This window comes from Mizuhopecten yessoensis, unplaced genomic scaffold, assembly GCF_002113885.1.
Source record: "Mizuhopecten yessoensis strain PY_sf001 unplaced genomic scaffold, ASM211388v2 scaffold716321, whole genome shotgun sequence".
Taxonomy (NCBI): domain Eukaryota; kingdom Metazoa; phylum Mollusca; class Bivalvia; order Pectinida; family Pectinidae; genus Mizuhopecten; species Mizuhopecten yessoensis.
The window spans coordinates 404,663-426,715 of record NW_018480058.1 but is presented as its reverse complement, the minus strand read 5'-3'; the positions used below and the strand labels follow the sequence as shown (position 1 = coordinate 426,715).

Here is a 22,053-nt window from a genome sequence, read left to right as displayed (position 1 = left end):
ATAAAGATTTCTTAATTAATTAATATTCTGGCCCTACAGGATCATGAAACAATTTACACCTAATTTGAGAGTTAATTAATTGCCTAATTTTTAGTGCTTTATCAAAAAGCAGTTTTAGGTACATATACATGCAGATGATATATGTATAGTTAAAAAAAAAAAATCAACTATAATTTCCATGAGAAATATTTCTATGAACAAAGATAAGTAAAGCACACCTTTAGAAATCTGTCAGATGACAGCCTAGCTTAATAAGACCCTCCAAATGCTACCCCTGGTTTAGAGTTGCTTCCCTTTGCAAGATATCCATATTTGTTTCAATATCTTGCATTTACAATTAAAAAACCCAACAACAAACGTTTGCAAAATTTAGGACTGGCAGTGGATAGATCTCAAGTTGGAACAATGGAATTTTGTTTTTGTTCAATTTTCACTTTTGCTTCCAAATACTAATATTCCTAACATCTGTAGAAAAAGACTTAACTAATATTCCATAATCAATGGTAATAATATACTTTATAACTTGATTGTATGTACTCTTTATCTCAAAGATTCACAAAGTTTTGATCTAGATGTACAGAGTTGTATAGAGACTCTTGTTCTCCCTATAGGATATAGACCCCTATATATAGACACCAGTTATAAAGAAATAGATGCTTAACCTTTAAAGTTTTGTGTTATATTCAGAGACGATCTAAGTTTAATTGTTATAACTGGTACAGATGCAGGCCAATTAAGGTAAAATTAAGAGTTGTGAGAAACACAAATAGAAACATCAACAAAAACCTTTATATTGTTACATGTAGGCGAGTCTAGGAATGACCAAGAGTTGTAAGGAAAGCCAGCACAAAACCTGGATGGAAACATTAAAAGTCTGTACAATTCTCGTTCATCAGGCTATGCACAGATTGTACAGATATAGCGGAGGAGGTGCATGGAAGGTGGGCCCTTACAGTAAAGCAATCGGTTTCTTTACCTTGTTGCATCAGACTTTCAGCACATTTTCCTGTTGTATAAGATTTGTGATACCCTAACAACAAAATGCCTGCATGTATAGTTAGCATACAAATGTTTTTAAATGATTTCCAGAACAGATGCTTTCCAAAATTGCTGTTCTATAACACTGTTTCATTAACTAAGTTTTCGAAACTTGTTTCAAATTTTTGAACAAAAGAGCATTTATTACAAATTGTAATTTGTTTGTTTTTGGTTTTAAATCAAGTTAACAAGTCGCTCTCTCCAATTGTAAAGTGGTGTCTATAGCTATCAAGATACCCTTTACCATCTTCTGTTAACAATCCAGCAAAAAAACCCAACATCATTCAGAAATAGATATGTTGTTAAACGCCGAGTCTGTCAGTTTATCTTGTTGGGATTTTAGCAGACATGTCTTCTCTGCTGAAAGATTTGTACTTTCTGTGATCTAGTGTTAACATTTCTACCGTATGTACATCTACGGTTATTAATTATGCTAAATACCTGTAATAAACCCAATCCTTATTGGTGGAACTCTTACATCATTATGAAATAGCCAGAATACATCATTTCCCTGTAATTGCAGTATCTCAAATGACATTTAAGAATCTATTTACTTAACTGAATTAACATGTAAAATTCAAATATGTCAAAAATTTTGACGTAAAGTATAATTTACAAAATATGCACATTTTGCACCTGTGTGTCTAGAACATATTCCCTGACAGAATTGTTCTATGACTGCCCTGCATGCCCCTAAAACAGAGGAGTGATTGTAACAAAACAGTCCAAATTAACGTCTGACCAGCCCTGCCGTTAATACAACATAAAGTACACAGGAACCCTGACAAATTGTTGGCATCAGTGCAATGTATAATGGATGATGTGTCCTTTCAATGAAACGTGACAGTTTTACTTCTTTGTTGGTTGATCACTACACAATCCTACAGCTTTATTTGATGGACAAAACATATAAATGTACTGTACTTCATTGATAATATTTCGTTCTTTTAGCAAGCAATTGATTTTTAATTAGATATATCATTCAGTTCAGTTCATCATCATATCAGAACCCTAGTTCAAGGTCATGTAAGAACAAGGTCGAAGTGAAATCTCCATAAAGTTGAGGTCACATGCTTACCTCATTGTCACATTGTTACCTAGCTCATTTCAAAACCTTAACATGTTCATAAAGAGATTCTTTATCAGGAGAAAACTAACGGAATGCTGAATATTGCCCTTGTATGGGGATCACATTGGTAACACATGTTGTTGTTACTTGTATGTGAATCACTTTGGTAACACATGTTGTTGTTACTTGTATGTGAATCACTTTGGTAACACATGTTGTTGTTACTAGTATGTAAATCACCTTGGTAACACATTTTGATGTTACTAGTATGTGAATCACCTTGGTAACACATTTTGATGTTACTAGTATGTGAATCACCTTGGTAACACATTTTGATGTTACTAGTATGTGAATCACCTTGGTAACACATTTTGATGTTACTAGTATGTGAATCACCTTGGTAACACATTTTGATGTTACTAGTATGTGAATCACCTTGGTAACACATTTTGATGTTACTAGTATGTGAATCACCTTGGTAACACATTTTGATGTTACTAGTATGTGAATCACCTTGGTAACACATTTTGATGTTACTAGTATGTGAATCACCTTGGTAACACATTTTGATGTTACTAGTATGTGAATCACCTTGGTAACACATTTTGATGTTACTAGTATGTGAATCACCTTGGTAACACATTTTGATGTTACTAGTATGTGAATCACCTTGGTAACACATTTTGATGTTACTAGTATGTGAATCACCTTGGTAACACATTTTGATGTTACTAGTATGTGAATCACCTTGGTAACACATTTTGATGTTACTAGTATGTGAATCACCTTGGTAACACATTTTGATGTTACTAGTATGTGAATCACCTTGGTAACACATTTTGATGTTACTAGTATGTGAATCACCTTGGTAACACATTTTGATGTTACTAGTATGTGAATCACCTTGGTAACACATGTTGTTGTTACTAGTATGTAAATCATCTTGGTAACACATTTTGATGTTACTAGTATGTGAATCACCTTGGTAACACATTTTGATGTTACTAGTATGTGAATCACATTGGTAACACTTACATGTTGATGTTACCAGTCTGTTACTCACATCTGCCACTTGAATCATAATAGATTTGTTATTTACCAAGAAAACACACACAGAACCATGTGAACAACCGCTTTCTAGACCTATGGGAGGTAGACACATGTACTATCACATCCCTGTAGGGGAGAGTGGGTCTGAACATTAAATTGAAAGCTCTCTAATCAAGATACTCACAGATTTGTCAAGTATGATTACCGAGATAACAGGCAGCATTAAAAGGCACTGGGAGAAATGTTTTCAGAAGAGATGCCTGGGGAGGGCTCATTATTTAGATATCCTAGATATGTTTGATAAGAATGTGGGGGTAACTAGGGTCGGGGAAGGCAGGAAATGTACTATTCAGTGTGAAGTTAATCATTTCTGATCAGGACATGCAATACATAGCTCAGTTATGTGTATGTTTTTTTTTATCAAACAAAAACTGCAGATCAATTGATTAAAGCAGGCAGGAGATATAGGACAGCTTGTGGAAATACAGGTAAGAGGGGAAGGTAACTGGAGAGGAAATGTATCAGATATACAGGAGGACATAGTTAGTCCCCAGGGAGTAGGTGAGGAGGATGACAAGAAGGAATCAATAGAAGAGGATGACGAGGAGGAAGCAAAGAGAAGAGGAGGATGAAGAGAAGGACTCAATAGAAGAGGATGACGAGGAGGAAGGAAGCAGAAGAGGAGAGGAGGATGAAGAGAAGGACTCAATAGAAGAGGATGACTAGGGGAAGGAAAGAGGAGAGGAGGATGACAAAGAGGAATCAATAGAAAAGGATGACTAGGGGAAGGAAGCAAGCAGGAGTAGAGGATGAAAAGGATGATCACACTTGCGACCTTTCAAACATTTCATGGACAGAAACATCTTATAGTCCTCACTTTGGGCCCTGATTGATACAATAGTAGTGTGCCATAGTTAGAAGGTAATATGCAATAAATTAATCAAACCTGAGTAAAATGTTAGATGCAGGCATTTCAGCTGAATTCAAAAGTCAAAATTGAGATGGAAAAAAATTGAGAATCTCTCTTCAAAATTAGGCGAGCAGATATAGGTATGATAATGTACAGATATGTGTATTATCATCTTCAGTTGACTTTGTGCCAATCACATTAAAATTCTTCAGTCAAATGTCAGCGGATAGGAAGCTGCTTTAAAGAGAGTAGTCGCACTACTCCTCTGACACTACTATAAAGAGCATCGTAGCATTATAACACAATGTAATGGCTGATGATCTGGCCGTGTGGAAATGTCATTCCACTACGGACGCTATACCAATGACACTTGTGTGATACCAACAGTTTTTTTGTTTTATGAGTGAACTGTTACCATGGTACTTCAGTATATAAGAACATCTCTCTGTTATGAACCTTTGAGAAAGTATCCCTAACTCTCTTTAACACACTTCTATCATTGCAATTAAATACAGATTAAGCATTAAACTCCCAATGAAACACCCACTTTGCCCACTATTTGCCCCACCCCGTTCCCTAACACACAAATACATACATCCCACAACCCTCATTTTCGGCCATTACTTTCTACTTCCAATAAAACACACCAATTCTTCATTCACATTTGTAAGTATAGTTGCCTGACATCATCAATCCGCTAATGTAATTACACAATCTTGTGCTTGCGTGCAACGTCTTTTCATCTTTTAAAGACCTGGCATGATGGAAATGACATCGCACATGCACACACGGTTTTTACCTGGGAGTACTTGCACCTTTCTCCTGTAGCTCGTTAATGAGCTGAGAACAGATTATAGATGGCCGTGGTTAGATAGGGGGTATAATGTCAGCAGCGGGTCAAAGTAGTGTCACAGTGATAGTCAAAACCCCAGACTTATAGCTCTCTTTGTCCTTCAGGGTATATGTATGCTGCATATTTTCACGGCAGAATTACTTTTTATTATCTGCCTTACAATACAAAGAATTCTTGACAATGATTTCTGAAAGTCATTTTTGCAAAACTATTTTCACTGGAGAAACTAGTAAAGAATAATATATTTTGATAGAGAAAGCCAGAAAGTCACTTTACGTGACTTTGGGCAGCGCATATATTTCATGGAATGAATTGTTCAGTAATATTCAGTATGGAATTAAAGAGAAGACCAGTATGGAATCAGCAGAACACATTTTCAGTATGGAATCAGCAGAACACATTTTCAGTATGGAATCAGCAGTAAAGCATCTTTAGTAAGGAATGAGCGTACTCGCCAACTCTCCCTGTTTAGGAGGGAGACTCTCGATTTTGGGCCCTTAAATTTAGCATTTTCGACCAGTGAATTTGTTACTAGCTATTCCTAATTTCTAAGATCAGAGATTTCATTAGAATGAACAACTCAGACGATGCCATTTAGAAGTGTTATTTTTCCCTAAGATGTACGTACACACATTTTGATTATGCTTTAATTCTAAGCGTGCGTCATCTCCCCCATGGACGTTTCAACAAGTTCAGCAAGAAAGCAGTAGAAGAACCCATTTTCAGTAAAGAATCACTAAGGAGTCAACAGTAGAGCCTATTCTCAATAAGGAGTCAGCAGTAGCGCCTATTCTCACTAAGGAGTCAGCAGTAGAGCCTATTCTCACTAAGGAATCAGAGCTATATAGTACATTTTCAGCATGGAATTAGTGGCCAGTCAAAGTACATTTTCACTATAGAATCAGTTATTACACACACAAACTGTAACATGAGAACTGTTTGCCAGTGTACAAGATTGCTGCTTTATTTCGTCTGAAAAATTGCATTAATGACCATGAAATGCAGCTAACTAATGTCCAATGAATACGGCTGACAATAACGATGAGAATAAAAGCCCTCAGCAATGAGACATCTCACATTTTATGACTGAGAAATGTGTGCTGAGAAAGCAATAAAATTTCTATTTTCCCACCACAAAAAGCGACAAGACTGCATTTAGGAGAAGGCTTTCGATTGCAGTCATCATCACAACAATCTCTCATGTCTTCCTTTCCAATCCTTTTTATCTCTTTAGTTTTATTTTAATCTCTACTCAGTGCTTGTCACTGTTTTAAGCCCATATGTAGCCGTATTTACTTAGTTACACTATTTCCCTAGAGAAAATACCTAATTCAATTTTTTGATGGAATGCCCATCTTACACATTGTCTTCTCCTAGAGTCTATTGTACAGTACCACAGCATGGTATCGGACCAGACCAAGAAATCTTAGCGCAAACATACAGACTCCCACTGTATTCAAATCTACATTTAACATATCTTATTGTAACACAAGCTTTTAACACAAGTAAAAAGAGAGGTTTTATTGCTTTGAAATGTAAACACAAATATATGAAGACACCTACCGCTTACAGAAACTTACATGGCCTAAAAATTTAAACAGAAATGTTTACTCCTACTGATTGAGAAAATTGCACCATTAGTGTATGACCTAAAGGGGAGAGCACTCTGCATACAAAACTGCCAACAATATTAGATGTACAATACAACACCTAACTGTTCTAAAAGGGCCATAACTCTGTATATACTGGAGCACTAAGACATGATAACAGTAATTTGACGATCCACCATCCCGAGAGGTACTCGCATATAAAATATGGTAAGAGATAGTGACAGAGTATATGTGATATGCCCTGGACAATCTGACACATGGAGTACAAAGGGCCATAACTCTGTATAAAATGGGGCACTATGACATGATTTCAATACACGACACTCCACCATCCCAAGAGGTACACGCATACAAAATTTGGTAAGTGTTAGCGACAGAGTATATGTGATACATGCCCTGGACAATTTGATATTTAGAATACAAAGGGCCATTACTCTGTATATATCAAGCTGTGAGGCCTGATTACAGTATGTGACACTTCGCCATCCAAAGAGGTACTCACATAAAAAATTTGACAATTGTAAGTGACAGAGTATAATATTTATGTTCGGCACAGATGGACAATGGCAGACGAAGTTCAAACCTTAATAGTCACTTCAGGTAGTACTGAGGGCAGACTAAAATCACCTTCAATTCTAATCCCTATACACTACCTATACATCACAAGAGATTTCTGTTAGAAAGCCTGGAAAATCTGCAGAGGAATTGTGGTTATAATAGTGGAGATTAGGTTGGGCTTGGAATCAGAATAAATAATTTTATAAGATAAATATCTAACATTTTACCTGTAAGTAAAGACAGTTTGTTTGGCATTACGCGTAGTTTGTATAATCTCTAGTTAATGGAGACCCGAGGTAGATAGCCATTACCAGCATACTGGAGGTGTATGATTACGTAGACAAAGTACCAAAAGCACATCGTCTGCTTACACTTGATACATAAGATAATGTCGGAGAATAGTTGGTAAAGGGTTCGGTAATAACTGGGACACCGAACGTTGTCAGCAGCTCCTACTTATAACTGATGGCAAGCACGTGTTCCCGGGATGGAAACAACCTACATATGTTATTGATTGTATAAAAACCATGATTGTATCTTCAATTGTCCTTTTTTCTTTGATATTGAAGATACAATCAACATTGTAAGAAAGTAATGTAAGGGATAAGATGTGTAGCGCGTCATTTTGTTACGTATCCGTTTCTGTCGGACATTATAAATGATGACAGGGTGGTGAACGATTTGTCATGAAAACCGTCATTGTCAAATCAAATAAATTGTGATTATAGATCCTGATTAGTTTAACTAATGAGAAAGGTCCGTTAACTCGATCTTATCATTATGTTGATTTAACTACCTGTATAAGGTATAAACAGGTTTTACTCCATACTCCTACCTACAACACCATCACTATTCAGTACAGTCCATTAACTCGATCTTATCATCATGTTGATTTAACTACCTGTATAAGGTATAAACAGGTTTTACTCCATACTCCTACCTATAACACCATCACTATTCAGTACAGTCCGTTAACTCGATCTTATCATCATGTTGATTTAACTACCTGTATAAGGTATAAACAGGTTTTACTCCATACTCCTACCTATAACACCATCACTATTCAGTACAGTCCGTTAACTCGATCTTATCATCATGTTGATTTAACTACCTGTATAAGGTATAAACAGGTTTTACTCCATACTCCTACCTATAACACCATCACTATTCAGTACAGTCCGTTAACTCGATCTTATCATCATGTTGATTTAACTACCTGTATAAGGTATAAACAGGTTTTACTCCATACTCCTACCTATAACACCATCACTATTCAGTACAGTCCGTTAACTCGATCTTATCATCATGTTGATTTAACTACCTGTATAAGGTATAAACAGGTTTTACTCCATACTCCTACCTATAACACCATCACTATTCAGTACAGTCCGTTAACTCGATCTTATCATCATGTTGATTTAACTACCTGTATAAGGTATAAACAGGTTTTACTCCATACTCCTACCTATAACACCATCACTATTCAGTACAGTCCGTTAACTCGATCTTATCATCATGTTGATTTAACTACCTGTATAAGGTATAAACAGGTTTTACTCCATACTCCTACCTATAACACCATCACTATTCAGTACAGTCCGTTAACTCGATCTTATCATCATGTTGATTTAACTACCTGTATAAGGTATAAACAGGTTTTACTCCATACTCCTACCTATAACACCATCACTATTCAGTACAGTCCGTTAACTCGATCTTATCATCATGTTGATTTAACTACCTGTATAAGGTATAAACAGGTTTTACTCCATACTCCTACCTATAACACCATCACTATTCAGTACAGTCCGTTAACTCGATCTTATCATCATGTTGATTTAACTACCTGTATAAGGTATAACCAGGTTATACTCCATACTCCTACCTATAACACCATCACTATTCAGTACAGTCACTTCTCCAATTGTCAAAATCAAACAAAAAGCAGAAAGACTGTACACAACTTAAAAGAAATATTAAAATGAAGAAATCAATTTGGAAACAAATTTGTAACAGAAGTAGCCTCTTGTTCTATGAATACCTTATCGGCCCTAGAGACATTTTGATATGAAACAGTACCCATTCTAGTGCTATAAGAAACAAACCAAAAGCTGTTTGATTTAAAACTTAAAAAATTCAAATTTGTAAACTGATATGTAATAAATCCGGTGAATATTTATTACCATCTGATTTGATTTCATCCATCTTGTGTAACATTTTCAAAACGGTGAGATTTGAAACATTTTTATTTAACACTAAGTTGATAGGATATAGTTTTACACTTTGATTGGTTGCTTAAATCTTGGCTAGCACATTGTATCGCACACTTTGATTGGTTGGTTTAATCTTGGCCTGTGCATTAATGTATCACCTGCTTTGATTGGTTGCATAAATCTTGGCTAGCACATTGTATCGCACACTTTGATTGGTTGGTTTAATCTTGGCCTGTGCATTAATGTATCACACGCTTTGATTGGTTGCATAAATATTGGCTTGCACATTGTATCGCACGCTTTGATTGGTTGCTTTAATCCTGGCCAGTGTAACAAACATTGATTTGTTCCTTAAATTCTGGTCAGTATTACAAACATTGATTGGTTGGTATAATCCTGGGTGCTGTAACAATTTCATGTACAACATTATTTATCATTACAATTTAATCAGAACAATAGTATCAACATTCACTAATTAAAACAAATCACGTTTCACTGATGAATTTATTATGGGAGGAAATTCAAAATTAACGAAAATGGTGGAATTGTTTTTCAACTAACAACAATTTAAATTGCCATTATCAGACTGGCATTAAATAGTTTTATTGCATTGGTTGGCACAAACCCCGATACCAGTAGTCTGTCAATGTGTCAAGGTTGAAATAAACCCTGATTTGGGATCGGAATCCTTAATTTCCCCTCTACCTTCGAATAAAAACCCTGTTTTGGGTTCGGTAGATTATTTGTCGCAACGTTGTTTGTAAAAAAAAACACTATACAATGCTTGTAACAAACCTTGGTATGGGATAGCTACATAAACCAAGCCAACGAATCATTTTCTCACGCCTCTGCAAATGGAAAACACACATGTCCTTTGTGGAATAACTCTAACCCACGTAGGTGCACTCAAAGTCTTGGTTTGAGAAATTTATTTCTTCCAAATCCTTACTATAAATGTTTGAGTTTAAAATATTCAGACTGAGGTTCTGAAATGTGATGCATGATTGTCATTAAAATGACATTTTAGTCAGTGTAAGAATAGCTACAGAGTATACTGCCAAAACATGACCAGCATCGATATCCTACATCACCTCACAGAAATAAACAATTATTTAACAAACCTGTTGTGAAGTTTTTTGCAAACTGCTTTAATTTTAAAGCATACCTTTGGTATATCATATTTTACCTGCTCTTTCCAAATATTTTCTTGATGAATTTGTATATTATTTAGAGAATCTTTTATAATGACTATTGAATTTGTAATGTTATTGTCAACCATCTACTTCTTAAAAACACAAATAAGACTTCAAATTTCTGAGATGTTTACATTTTTTCAGTTTTTTTCAAATAAAATTTAAAATGCTGCAGTTTCAAAAAGCAATAGTCGTTGACTTAAAATCCTCTCAGCTGCAATAGAGAAATACCTTAATCTTTCTACTACAGGCAAGTCTTCTGGGACAGGATAGCTGATGTGATTAACTTAGATTGATAAGGTTATATTTACATATATATCAGATTCTGTAAGTGAATTACACCAAATAATTTACATCTGGGATAAGTGTTCTTTCATTTATGTAAACACACAAAAACACTGGGACTAGAGATAACTGGCACACAGTTACAGGGACCGAAGACTTGTTAGAAACGATGAGTTACGGGCCACGGTTTGTCTATAGGATGGAACAATCCTCTGCTTACCACCATAATACAGACATATCATCGTTAAAATCTTAATGTACAGACAGTGAAGTAGTAATTAAGGCTCAATGACAAATCAATATGCAATTATTTTCCAGTAAAATATTGTATACAAAATCTATTGATTTAATGATGGTTAATTTAACATTAAAATGTAAATTATCATTTAACATATTTCTATATAAAAAGTTTTTTTTGACAATGAATAAATTGATGTGATGATTTATTTTTAATGAATTGAAAATAATAGCAAATAGCAAAATAAATATTTCATGAATTTCAATGTGTCTAACCTTTAGTCTGTTGAGAATGTTATATAAGTTTCACACAAAGAACACTATTTCAATTATGTAACCATGACAATATCTTTTGTTTTGTTTAATCAAAATAATGTATTCATAAATATTCATCAGGAAATTTCAAGTAGAAATCAATTTTCCATTTCAGAAAATATTTCTATGGTAGGAAGTTGATAACAATTTCAAACTCATTTCATCAGATTTATTGACATCAATATATGTATGTTGGTGATTTAGCTGCCAAGGAGTCATTCACTGTCCATCATGTTTGAACCTAAGTTTGAATAATATGAAGTGAAAGTTGATTAGAATAAAAAAACCACCAATATTTTCAAAAGAGTGACTGACAGACGTTTTAGACATGCTGATAGACAACACAGGATAAATGTAATGGGTCAGACAATAGTTTAAAACTAAAACCTTTGATCGCTAACAAATCGGGATGTACAGACAGACCTGGGTTCAAAACCAGAACTTTTGAACTCGGTGCACTATGCAGACAATGATTCATTTGAAGACTTTGGCACAATCTGTTAACACTTTCCAGGCTTACTTGTAAGTAAATACCCAGAAGTAAAAAGGAAAACGCACTTACCTTATGAATCTCTCAGCTCACAAGCTTGAATCCGTTAGCTCCTTATAATCCTGGAAAGACAAAAATCAAGCGTATAGTCATTGATGACATGACAAGCATCACTTCTCCTGGTGTTGTATCAAGTACTTACAATAGAGCTCTATGTAAGCCCCATATTCAGAACAAATTGGCCATTGAAATAATTGAAACATGGATCATCATCGAAAATTATTATTCACTAAAGTGAAAGTGATTGTTTTGTTATTACATCATGCACACTAAGAATGCATGCATGGGTATACCACTGAGTGGTATAGCTGTGTAACCTTCTATGTTACAGTACCATTGTTATCAATAACTGGAACAGATCACTGTCCTAGAAAGTTTTGTATCTGATTGAAATAATCATAGGGCTAAATTGAATGTCAGTTGTTTTACCACAGTATAACTGAACAGGGAAAAATCTGTCTGCACATTCTGTCAGCATCAGTAGCTTCAACACCTACGAAAACATGTACATCTGTACCCTTATCAAACATTTCCATGACAGAGATCAGAGAGCCTCACACAAATCCCAAGCATCACCATGACAGAGATGTCTTGCTCTTTGCAATATATATAGTCTGCCAATTAATTCAGTAACACGACTCTTATTTCAGGCAAACGTTTAAATGATCATGACTCAGGATTACAACCAGTGATTGTCGGAGTGTGTAAATATATCAATGTATACAAAAAACTCCTGCAGTTCTCCGTAATTTAAGTCGACAGACATATTGACTCGGCACTGTTCGGTAAGGCTACCAGGAATACTAAATTGACTTGCCATTATGTACAAAAACTTGCTGTATACTGGCATGGTATATGACTCTTCAACCCTGGTGACTTGATTCGTGTGACTAAGTGCAGAGCAAGAAAAGTAAAACTGGCAAGAGAACAACAAGTTTCTGTGCATTTATGCTAATTATATTATTTGTTAATCGACCAACCAGAAACAGTTTTGAAAGTGAGATGATGAGGGTAAAACGTGTTTCAAGAACAACAGTTCAAGTGTTGAAAAAAGCATGGGTACAGTATTATGATGAAAGTTAATTCATGAAGCAGAAATCATTGATTCTGTGTGTGTGCATCCTAATCTATTTAAACATGTACACTGTACAATTTGATGAAATGACAATTTTACAATATTTCAGGTGACATCCTTACAAGAGGCCCATCAGGCCTGTATTGCTCACCTGTTTTGTTTATGTTATCTGAACAAGAAAAGGAATTGAAATGTTTCACAAGCTTCATTCATACAGCAATGAATTTCTTAGGTCTAGGGAGGCTGCATGCTAAATGATGTTCAAATCCTTTCCCTCAAATTTATTTATTAAGTATTATTTTAACTATTTTCTGCACTCTTCTCAATGGTTCTTGCCCCCAGGTGAAAACATATACAAGGTTGAAAAGACTCAGGGCTGCTCCATTCAAAATTAGGTCAAAATTCTATCACATGTACTGAGGGAGTAGTCTTTCAAAGATTATATAACCCCACTTCTTCTTTACGGCCTTTAGGTGCCCAGCAAATTAATCCACACTAACTTCAGTTGAAATATCTTTAGCAGTTCTGAACTAGTTGTCTGCCTTTTAAAGTTGGGAATGGATGCTGTATCATGCCGTATTCGGTCCGTTGGGCCAGGTGAGCTGATAATGACAAGTCTGTAACTCTGAGAGTCTGGCAAACCCTAAAAACTAATAACCTGGAAACCAACTTCCAAACTAGTGACATTTCCTGAAAACGCATTATTCTGTATAATGTTCAGTTCAATTGAAATGTCCAGACTTTTACTGAGAGGACAAGCTGATTCAGACTGCTGCAGGATTATCAAATAATAAAACTAGTCCTTCTATTCCAGTTGAAAAAAAAATCAATACGATATCATTTATCTAAGAAAGATTTTTTAAATGTCACTAGAATCATCTACTTTTCAATATTGAAATGCCAGCCTGTAAGAACTGAATAAAAATGTTGACTTCTTGATGTAAAAATAAATGCCATTTTAAACAGTTCCATTTTTGTCCCTTTGGTTGTTTCTATTTCATGATTAGTACACTGTCAAATCAATATTCTCAGAGTAACTTGACTGGAATAGGTTACTTCAAAAATAGTGCTCTAGCTGCTATATATAATCAACAAAGTGTCAAAGCATTTACACAGACAACATACAAATACACACAGACTGTGGAAAGGAACATTATACAGACTACAGTACAGTACAGACATATCACACAGACAACACCAACAACACACAAAAACACACAGACTGTGGAAAGGAACATTATACAGACTACATATACAGTACAGTACAGGCATATCACACAGACAACACCAACAACACACAGACAACACACAAATACACACAGACTGTGGAAAGGAACATTATACAGACTACATATACAGTACAGTACAGACATATCACACAGACAACACCAACAACACACAGACAACACACAAAAACACACAGACTGTGGAAAGGAACATTATTTACAGACTACAGACAGACAGACATATCACACAGACAACATTCAAACAACACAACACACAGACAACATACAAACAACACAACACATAAAGACAACACACACAGACAACATACAAACAACACAGCACAAAAACACACAGACTGTGGAAAGGAACATTATTTACAGACTACAGACAGACAGACATATCACACAGACAACATTCAAACAACACAACACACAGACAACATACAAACAACACAGCACAAAAACACACAGACTGTGGAAAGGAACATTATACAGACTACAGACAGACAGACATATATCACACAGACAACAGGCAGACAACACCAACAGACAGACAACATACAACAGAAAGACAACACACAGCCATCATACAAACAACACAGCACAAAAACACACAGGCTGTGGAAAGGAACATTATACAGACTACAGACAGACAGACATATACCACACAGACAACAGTCAGACAACACCAACATAAAGACAACATACAACAGAAAGACAACACACAGACATCATACAAACAACACAAACAACATACAAGCAATACACAGACAACATACAACAGAAACAATTTATATATAAACAACACACAACACGCAGACAGTATACAACACACAGACAACATACAACACACAGACAACATACAACACACAGACAACATACAACACACAGACAACATATAAACAACATACAACACACAGATCATATATTAACAACTCTCAACAGAAAGATATCACACAGAGAATACAGAAAACATCAAAAGTTGTGGTCTATTGTAAAAACTACAGACATATTAACACATAAATACAACCCGTACTCACAGACAACAATTTAAGGTGGAAATACAAATTAAACAAATTAAACATCAAAACAAAAAGGAAGTCATGTCAGACGTTGATAAAATCAGGTTGTTTGTTGGACTTTTAGAAACAACTGTAGGTTGAAATTGGGGAATGCCAAACTATATTTTTAGTTAAGACAATAAATAAAGTGTGATAAATATTTATAAATCACTTTTGCTTCCTTTTAGATAATCTGTCCTAAAATATAGATAAAATCCACTTCCTGACAAAGCAATGCATTAGAGATCTACTTGATGACGTTATAAGTAATTATAATAAGAGATCCACTTCTTGACAAAGCAATACAAAATCTAGTTCCTAACATCAGTAAGATTAAATTTTAGAGGAAGTCTAGAAGTGCATGTTTAATCACAAATATGCGATAAATGTTCCTACCTACAGATCCTACATTTAAGAATGGCACCATGAAAGTTACATTAATGCTAGCAAAAATGTTCACATTTGATCCTAAAAAGGTATCTTCTCCATCATATTGTATAGCTTAACAGTATATGTCTTGTGCCATGTATTGAATCCAGTCTAACCAATCAGAGGTACATACTGAATATAAACAGGGTAGGCTGAGAAGATAAGTCCCAGTGTTAGTACTGAAGCTGACCTTCCAATGTCACAGAAGTGAATCCCTATCCAATGTTTATTTTGCCTCGTTTTAAAATCATTTTGTGACATTTGTCAGTCTGTGTCAATTAGTTAACACTCAAACTATCCAACTGGAATATAAGGAATTGACTACTATCACATATGCTTACTTTTATATCTGTAGGAACAAACTTGTTTTAGTCATTGATAATGAAATGAAGATTTAGATTACTGTTAACTTGACCCAGACAGCTACCAAAATAAACCATGATTAAAATATCTCTGGAGACATTTTGTCCACGGAACATTACCCTTTTATGATTATATCACTTACTAATGCTGTGTACCTGGGAAGATTATCATATAAGTTACAAGTCCAGACAAGTTGACAAAGTAAAACTGTTAATAATGACAGGCAGCTTAAAACACTGCATATAATCACCCACGCCATTAACCATGTCAGTACCAGATTTATAACACTTCTCTGTCAGTTTTTATAACTTTACACTCACAAATACGTCTCCCGTGTATCTTTCTATATTCAAAGTATACACCATTAATTCACTATGAAATGAATTTTGAAAATAACTCAAATTTTAAGACTACTTTTGACGTCTTGACCGATATCTTAATGCTAAGTTTTAAGACTATATTAGATGCCTTTATGCTTTCGGACTACATTTGAATTCGTGACAGACTAAGGTTATGACTGATATTTTAATATTAAGTTTTGTAGATTTAAGCAGTCTGATATTTAAAGGAGAAAGAAGTTTTGATATTTTAATGTTATTTTATTTTAATTGTGTCTGTCATCAATGATCCTTTTTTAAATTTCATTTTTTTGTTTTTACAAAACAAAAGTTTAGGAAATCCAAACATACCAAAATTTCTTGTTACCTTTTTTCAAGTAATATCCTGCTCTTTTTTCATTTTCTTATGCATTTTTCTGAGTTTCATAGGTGGAACTCTTAAAAAAAAAAGTAAAAATAAAATAAAACAAGAATTCCACGGAAGTGGTGGATGTGTCGCCTGCGCAGGAAGCTGGGAGATTACGAAGAAATAGATACACTTTTTATTTCAAGAAATAATGTTAAAAGTAAGCAATAATCATAGATTATGTTTTTGGATGGCATCATTTTGTTATATAATCTGTTATTCTGGGAAGAATTTAAGGAACTTGCTATGGATACTCATTGTCTCAATTCCAAGTTTAATTTGTATGATTTGTCGGATGGTTTCCCATAAATAAATGAATAAACTTGTGGATTATTATGTTAAACAGCTAGTGTTGGCAATAACATTTGGAGTAAGACGGCATTTCAGAGGAATACACGGTGGGTCAAGTGGTAGATCGAAGCCGTCCAGTATACAGTTTTAGTGAAGTTTCTATTTATAGTAACAGAGACCTTGACCTTTGACCTGCGGACCAGAAATGCAATCCCATGCAAGCACTTTTGGTAAGGTAGCACTGCATGAAGTTTGAGGTTTATCGGCCCAAGGAAACTCAAGTTATCGCACGAAAACCTCTGTTTGGACGCCGCTGCCGCCAAAGCAATACCTATGTGTCACCAGCTTTTCGCAGGCGACACAAAAATGATTCATAAAAAAAAAAGAATCATCAAAAAACTAGAACACTGACAGGTCAGTAAGGGCCCCATCTTGTGGCAATATATCCCCCATAATCATCAAGAAGCAATCTGCCCATGTAGCTGAGCTTGACGTTTGACATTTGGACTTCAAAAAGAATCACAAGGAAGCAAAATATACATTTTACATGTGCCATGATCATGATGTGAGTCTTGTTTCCTTCCACCTCCATATTTGCTGGGCTAACAGAAATGTAAATACCTGTGCAATACTCATTTGTTAGCTTTGATTTGTATTATTTCACCTTATATACCTCCTCCATCAAGAGCCAGGGTCAAAGTCAGAGATCCACTTTGTCTTTGACCTTTGGACCCAAATGACCTTGACCATTAACCCAGTGACCCTGATCTTTGGTCAATTGACTTATTCTTTAATTCCGACCAACTTTGCTTCATAATATCATAAAAAAGTGTTCATCAGTGAAAAATACAAAACTTAACCTTGACCCTTTGGAACCTGTAACCTGGACCTAAGGTCAGTTGACTCTGTGTTAAGTTCTGAACAAGTTTGCTACATAATAACATAAAATGACCTTGACCTTAAGTCAGTTGACTCCTTTTTAAATTCGGACCAACTTTGCTTCATAAAGTTATAACAAAATGTTCATCAGGGAAAAGATACAAAATTTAATTTTGACCTTTGACCCAGTGACCATGACCTTTGGTCAATTGACTCCTTGTTTAATTCTGAGCAACATTGCTTCAAAGTGTCATACCAAAATGTTCACCAGTGAAAAGATACAAAATTTAACCTTGACCTTTGACCCAATGACCTTGACATTTGGTCAGGTTGACTCCTCCTTGTTTAATTCTGATCAACTTTGCTTCATCATGTCATAACAAAATGTTCATCAGTAAAAGATGCAAAATTTGACCTTGACATTTGAACCTAATGACCTTGACCTTTGACCTTGACTTTTTACCTCAATGCATATTTTTGTGAACTGAACAGCTTGACCAAGTTTCATGTACATCGGTCAATAAATACCAAAGTTATAAGCCAGGAACAAAATTTGTGGACGGACAGACAGACAGACAGAGTGATTACTATATAGGGCACCCGTATCTCCGATACGGGGCCCTAAAAAATGCAACAACATCATTATATATAATATTTCCAGTAACAGTAATAAAAGCAAAATAAAATTCATTAATTTATTTTTTGAAAAGGCATATTTTTCTTGTTCACTTTAAAGTCTTGCCAGAATTTTTTTTTAACTTTTTAAAAGTTTTTCCAATACACATAATATGAATTTATATTTCATACGATTGTCAGCTGTTAAAGTTTCACAGTCCTTCAGCTTAAAAGTTTTTTTTCTCGATCACCATTAGAAATGAAATCAGCTGAAACCCTGTGCCAACAGTTTAAAATCCCTAGTGACAGTTACTTTTGAAATATGGATTAAAGCATGATACTGATCTGGACAATGCGCGCATGTTAATTTGAAATAAAATTAGCACAGATCCAACGTAAAATGGACCTGATTTGCATAAATCTTTGTTTGGATCTAAGGGTGTTCCCATTGTAAGATGGGCATCACACTAAACTGTCATTGACTTAGCCACTACTTCGTGCTGCCAATTTTATTGACACATTGCTGATCAATGTCGAGAGATTTAGGAAGAGCACTTGGGTCAGGAAATGTATTTTCAAACCAAATTACTTTGATCTTGGCATCCCCAATTTCATTTCCGACAAGGAAGAAACATACAGAGGGCTTTTCATAGAGCTGTGAATGTCAATTAATAACTCCATTGAAAATCTTCCAAGAAAAATGTGCATTTTTTTGTGCACCAACCTGACAATCAACCATGAAAGACTGTAATATGCGTTGGTACAAAGCATCAATGCATAATTAATGACAATTCTAGGCAGTAATACCAAAAATGATTGAGTTAATGTTTTTTAATTTGGGCCACAAATCACGCTGTAAATGAGTACAATCTACGGTGATTAATAACCCGCGACACACAGCACAACGATTATTACCCTCTCTAAGAAAGCTTCAAAATAATCATTATATTCCAATTCAATGCTCTTGTTGATTTAATAATTTATTGCCATTTTCTTTAAGATTTGAAAAAAACTAGTCCCGTTTTGAATCAAACATGACATTTTTTGAAGATTAGTTACAGATGATGAATCTTGTCTCTGCTAATGTTAATGCCCAGTTCTTGGATTGCAGCGGTGTGACACTCAAAGGTGAGACCGACCTCTCATTCTGCTCTTCCATCAATTTAACACACGAGAATTATTAAACTCCATAGAGTCCGGATATAATATCAGAATGCTCGATCAAGCCCATTAGTGACCTGGATCATATTCAGCCCCAAATAGAATATTTCCTTGCATTCTGAGTAACAACGCTCATAGATAATTTCGTTTTTCTATTAAATTCTTCTGTAGCATGCAATGACGAATGCCATGCATTAGGATTTCTTGAAGAGAAAGTTGAAAAAAATCTCACTTAAGCGTTTAAAACATGGATATATCGTACATAATTCATATTTTTTGTCTACAGAATTACATTGTGGTTTTAGTATAACATTGTAGGTCTTCTGTTGGCGTCAAAACGCGGTACTTCACATGCAAGCCACCGTCAGAAAGTACGACAAGCACAGCAGGGAAATACGACGCCGCTCGTCTTTAATATCACATATTGGTAGCAAGTGTATGATTACACAGTGGAACGGTGTATAAATATTAGCGTGTTGCTTCACTTCTCCATCAACTCACCAGTCCCATTATGACAATGCTTTCTGAGCTAAATATCACCATTGTGAAATATATTCATGTGCTCTATGAGACTGTACCTTAATCTAGCCGATTATTAACCAACCAACCAGCTCTTCCATTATCTGATGGACGTTTATTTCAGAATGATAAAGAGTCTATATGCCACCTACAATTCTAAAATCTATAGTAACCTTGTAGTTTGTGTGGATCACCAGTCGTAATGTCCTACAACACACTTAGATAACCTTGTAGTTTGTGTGGATCACCAGTCGTAATAACCTACGTACAACACACTTAGATAACCTTAAAGTCAAGTTTGAGTTCTTGCAGTGAATTCTGTTTTTCGTTTCAAATGTGATGCCTCTTAACCACTACAAGCGTATTAATCAGATTGCAGCTGTTATGATGCCATGGAGTGGTTTAAATGAGTTGGATTGCTCCCATTATCCTGTACAATGACATCTCCCCAAAGTAAGGAACAGTTTTAGTTTGAAATGTAACTGCAATTCCTAAATCAAATCACACAATACTGACGTACCAATAAACACCCATAGCTAGCTACAATTAAAATGTCAATTGTAAGGACTAGCAGGGTTGGATACCAGTTAATTTATAAATACAAATATGTGTTGTAAACAAAATCACAAAATAATTTTAAAAAATTTGACGTTACCATGCAGAAGGGTATATTCTTGGTATATTGATGAATGACAGTTATATTTCTCGACTGGGGTGAATATCTTGACATTTTTCCAGAGTATGTAGCTAATTGGCTGTATAACTATAGACTTACAACAGGCAGTTGCAATTGGCTACCAACAGGGAAGATTATGACATTTGTTGATGAGGGAGGAAAGTTGCCAGTCCCATGCATGCTGCACACTTAATTGGCTATAAAGATAGACAGCTACTTATATTTTGTCCAAAAAAAGGGGAAATAAGTGACATGTTCCAGGATATTTATATATATATACATACATACTTCTGTCATCTTTCATCACTTACTGCTAATGTCATCATTTTTCATCACTAAGTGCTATTGTCATTATTTATAACTAATTGCTTTTGTGATTATTTATCAGTAAGCGAGAGAGGATATACATTTAAATCACGGTACAATGTCAAAGCCTAGGACCAGTATGGTAAATCACTGTATATAAATGCCAAAGCCTAGGACCAGTATGGTAAATCATTGTATAATGTCAAAGCCTAGGACCAGTATGGTAAATCACTGTATATAAATTCCAAAGCCTAGGACCAGTATGGTAAATCATTGTAGAATGTCAAAGCCTAGGACCAGTATGGTAAATCTCGGTACAATGTCAAAGCCTAGGACCAGTATGGTAAAGCACTGTATATAAATGCCAAAGCCTAGGACCAGTATGGTAAATCACGGTACAAAGTCAAAGCCTAGGACCAGTATGGTAAATCACAGTACAATGTCAAAGCCTAGGACCAGTATGGTAAATCACTGTACAATGTCAAAGACTAGGACCAGTATGGTAAATCACTGTATAATGTCAAAGCCAAGGACCAGTATGGTAAATCACTGTATAATGTCAAAGCCAAGGACCAGTATGGTAAATCACTGTATAATGTCAAAGACTAGGACCAGTATGGTAAATCACTGTATAATGTCAAAGCCTAGGACCGGTATGGTAAATCACGGTATAATGTCAAAGCCTAGGACCGGTATGGTAAATCACTGTATGATGTCAAAGCCAAGGACCAGTATGGTAAATCACTGTATAATGTCAAAGCCTAGGACCAGTATGGTAAATCACTGTATAATGTCAAAGCCTAGGACCGGTAAGGTAAATCACTGTA

At 35.2% G+C, this 22,053-nt stretch overlaps 1 protein-coding gene across 3 annotated transcripts in view; it reads right to left on the bottom strand.

The window, feature by feature from the left end:
• The window catches only part of LOC110443021 (zinc finger CCCH domain-containing protein 10-like), a 138,277-nt gene that overhangs the window by 63,001 nt on the left and 53,223 nt on the right, over window positions 1–22,053 (bottom strand). For 2 of the 3 annotated variants that reach the window (XM_021486965.1, XM_021486966.1), the window contains exon 2: window positions 11,894–11,943. The gene's annotated coding sequence lies outside the window, so the exon portion shown is untranslated. Of the gene's footprint in view, window positions 1–11,893; window positions 11,944–12,310; window positions 12,398–22,053 lie in introns of those variants that run through there. The other variant, XM_021486963.1, reaches the window with a different exon arrangement.